At 37.8% G+C, this 4,162-nt stretch overlaps 1 long non-coding RNA gene across 1 annotated transcript in view; it reads left to right on the top strand.

Moving 5' to 3' along the window:
- Positions 1-1,708: 1,708 nt before the first annotated feature.
- LOC103598859 overlaps positions 1,709-4,162 on the top strand; it is a 33,260-nt gene continuing 30,806 nt past the window's right edge. The window contains exon 1 of the long non-coding RNA XR_551237.1: positions 1,709-1,799. This is a non-coding gene — a long non-coding RNA (uncharacterized LOC103598859). The remainder of the gene's footprint in view (positions 1,800-4,162) is intronic.

Below are 4,162 nucleotides of genomic sequence, written 5' to 3'. Positions count from 1 at the left end.
AGTAGACTTTCTCTCTTCAAAATAAGAGTGTTTCAAAGTATTATAAAACCAAAATTCCTAAGGCATCTTGGGCAAAAACTAAACTAACTCTTACAAAATAAACTTTTGATGCGAGGAGTATAAATGAATCAGAAACTTATGAAATAAATTGCTTTTGAAATATGACTGTGCGTAAAATTTGAGAAATGGTTTAAAATGAGCTTTGACCAAATATGTTTTGGGTTTTGCTTAATTCAGATATTCAAAGTTTAGGATGTGAATGATTCTCATGAAGAAGCCATGCATCCCTAACTTAAGATTCCAGAAAAGAATTAGAAAATGAACATTTGTGTTTAGAAGATGTTCAAGACATCTTGATATGCTACAAAGCAATTTCTTTGAGGTCACTGAAGTCTACTCACAGCTCTTCTTAGTAATCTATGAGAGCTATCAACTGAAATCCCAAGAAGGAACACAAATCTCTCAGAAATGTAGACATGATATTTTGTCTTTTATTCCTTTTTGGTAGTGAACAGAGATAAAGTAAAGGGTCGTTAAAAAGTTATTGTTTCCATTAGGTACCTCCCACTTCAACTATTTGATATTTGGTATTAGTACACAACTCTAATAGTTATTTCCTTGTTTATGCAAAACAACGATAAGTGATGTAAGCAGGCTTCTGGAAATAGAAGTTCTTAACCTGTGTTTACTGTGTTGGATTTGAAGAAGTAGAGCAGAAAATGTAATTATGTTAAAACACTTGCACTTGCCTTTTGTAAAGTATGAGGTTTACGATAGAATTTTTTAACAAAGTAGTAAGATTTACAGTAAATTGTCTATAGATGATTAGTTTCTATAACCACAGTACCTTACTGTTATCTCTTAAGTATTCAAAGGTGAAGAAATATTAGTTTAAGTAAAACTGTTAGAAGGTGAACATCAGGAGCATATAGTCAATGAATGCTCTAGTATTGGTATTTTACAAGATTAAAACACATTTTCTTACTGAATGAGAGTTTCTGGTATGGTCTACTTCATGATGCCTCCAAGAAGAGGTTTTAATCTAGCATATAACCCATTATTATCAAGAAGCCCTGAATAAATTTTGCCCTCTGTCATGTATATACTTGTTTGCATATTTGTATTTATAGCTTCAGGAAGTACTAAGTCTAACACTGAATCCTAGTTTTTTAGTGTGTAGTATTGCTCCCTTAGACTTTTTGTCTAAACAATTTGAAAAACCCCAATTTTTTTACCCATCTAGGCAGCATCAATAAAATAGTCATTATAGAATATTACTGTGTATGTGAAAGTCCTAAATTTTTTACTTGATAGAAAATTTGAATCTCAGCTGCATACCTGTTGTGACTGTAATTTTGTGTGTCAACTTGACTTGGCCACTGGGTGCCCAGGCATTTGATCAAACTTTATTCTGGGTATATCTGTGAAGGTATTTCTGGATGAGATTAACATTTGAAATAGTAGTCTGAATAAATAAGATTTCCCAACTTAATGTGGGGAGGGAGGGAAGGTTTTATTCAATAAATTGAAGACCTGAATAGAATAAAAAGGCTGAATATGAGGGAATTCCTCTTGCCTGACTGCTTAAGCTGGGACTTTGGTCTTTTCCTCCTTTGACTCAAGCTAAAATGTCAGTTATTCTTGGGTCTCAAGCCTGCCAGCTTTTGAAACTAGAACTTACACCATTGAGTGTCCTGTTTCTCAGGCCCCCGGACTCGGACTGGAACTATACCATTGGCTCCCCTGGGTCATCTCCAGCTGGACTGCAGATCTTGAGAACTATTGTCCTTCATAATCACGTGAGCCAATTCTTTATAATAAATTATATGTGTATGGTAACTTCTCGACAAATATGTATGAGCCAATTCTTTATAATAAATCTTTCCATGATTTTTTTTTTTTTTTTTTTTTTGACCGATAAGGGCTCCAGCTGGACTGCAGATCTTGAGAACTATTGTCCTTCATAATCACGTGAGCCAATTCTTTATAATAAATTATATGTGTATGGTAACTTCTCGACAAATATGTATGAGCCAATTCTTTATAATAAATCTTTCCATGATTTTTTTTTTTTTTTTTTTCTGACCGATAAGGGGATTGCAGCCCTCGGCACAGTGTCGTCCACACCACGCTCAGCCAGTGAGCGCACCGGCCGTGCGTATATAGGATCCGAACCCGCGGCCTCGGCGCTCCCAGTGCCACACTCTCCCGAGTGAGCCACGGGGCCAGCCCTCCAGGAATTTTTTAAAGTACCTTCATATGTATTTATTGTCCTCTTGTATCTGTTTTTCTGGAGAACCCCAACTAATACACCCAACTTCTTTCCTTCTTGTCTTTTTCATTAAGGCCAGAATAGGGCTACGTAAATATTGTACTTAAGGTAACAGATTGTGTCAAAGTTGGATTTTGCATATTATTATGCATAATCATTCTTATCAGACTTCTTTAGTCACATCCAGTCACTGTTGAGGCTAGACAAGGAGAAAGAACCATGAGACCAGCCATTGTCTTTGTGTGGACTTCATGACAATATTTTGAGTATCCTAAAGATCATCAAAATGTCTCTCAATATCTTTCACACTATCAAAACAATTTTGGCCTGTCTAATCAGGTGATTTTGGACCCCATGAACAAAAAGGCAAGAAAGCTTATTGGGTTTATTAACAGTCTAAAATGAGATCATATTATTTTAGAGTTTGTGTTGTAAGTAGGGCTCAGCAGACTTTTTCTACAAAAGGCTGGACAGTGAATATTTTAGGTTTAGTGGATCATATGGTTTCTTTTATAACTCTGTCATTACTCCCTCTGCTATTCAACCTGTCATTGTAGCACAGAAGTAGTCATAGACAACACTAATTTATTAGATGTGTTCCAATAAAACTTTATTTCAAAAACAGGCAGTGGGCAGATTTGGCTTGTAGGCTGTAGTTTGCTAACCCATTATAAATCTTGTGAAAATTATGGCTACCATTTGTCAAGCATCTATAGCATATTGTGTAATGTTACAGGCACATTGTATTGGTATTTAATTATTCCTTAAAACAAAGAGGAAGTCGAGGCTCTTGAGGTTTTAAACTGTTACTCCGAGGTCTCATGGCAAGTTTCAGTTGTTACTGAAATGCAGATTTATGTCCAAAGGTGATGATATGCTTATTCTTACTTTGAAGGAAAGTGCTCTGCATGTTTAAGAACTTTGCTTTTTATACGCTTAAAGAACAAAGTCATAAAATGTAAAGTTGATTTCTTACTGAAATCATTTCATAACTGATGGTTCAGATAGTGGCCAAAGAAAACTCTGACAATTTAAATTGAGGATAACGAACTAGTGACCTCTAGGGCACGAGAATCTCCCTCATCTATTCATGCTGCTGGGATTACAGGCGTCCTTGAACCCTGCCATTATGGACCAGTTGCCTTCAAGTTCTCTTTTCTTTGACTTTTTTTTTTTTTCCTTTTTGTCTTTTTTTACTGACCGGTAACGGAATCGCAACCCTTGGTGTCGCGCCCATACTGGGGACCGGCAACAGGATCGCAACCCTCGGTGTTGCGCCCGCACCGCGCTCAGCCAGTGAGTGGGAACCGGTCTCCACATGGGATCCAAACCCTCGCTCAGCCAGTGAGCGGGAACCGGTCTCCACATGGGATCCGAACCCTCGGCGGGAGCGCCGCCGCACTCCCAAGCGGCGCAGTCTCCAGTGCGCCACCGGGCCGGCCCACTTTGACTTTTTTGAGGGGCTGTGTTGGCCACTCTGGGTAAGGTCTTAGAAGAAAGTATAGCAGCATTCTAAGCATCTCTTTCCAAAATTCAGAACCAGAGGCCAGAAATATCTCAGGTCTTTGGTGAAGACCAAATATGAGAATCTTTGACCCTAAAAAGTTGATGAAGAAGTTGTTCAGTTCAGGCTATCATCCTCATCTTAGTGCTCCTGGCTTGGAAATAAACCTGATTTATGTAGAGATTACCTTCAACTCTGCTTTACATGAACAAGTTTTGAAAAAAAATGCGTTTTTCTCTTTCCTCATGCAGGCTTCTGGTAGCCCTAAAACTACAAACCTGGGAGTACAGGGGCTGTTGAAATGAGGGAAAACATCATGTCAATGTGTGTATTAGTCAGTGTTCTCCAGGGAAACAGGACCAATAGGATATATATATATATATATA

This window comes from Galeopterus variegatus, unplaced genomic scaffold (genome assembly GCF_000696425.1).
Source record: "Galeopterus variegatus unplaced genomic scaffold, G_variegatus-3.0.2 Scaffold2761, whole genome shotgun sequence".
Classification (NCBI taxonomy): domain Eukaryota; kingdom Metazoa; phylum Chordata; class Mammalia; order Dermoptera; family Cynocephalidae; genus Galeopterus; species Galeopterus variegatus.
The sequence above is the reverse complement of the archived record's forward strand: the minus strand, read 5'-3'. Positions and strand labels throughout refer to the sequence as shown.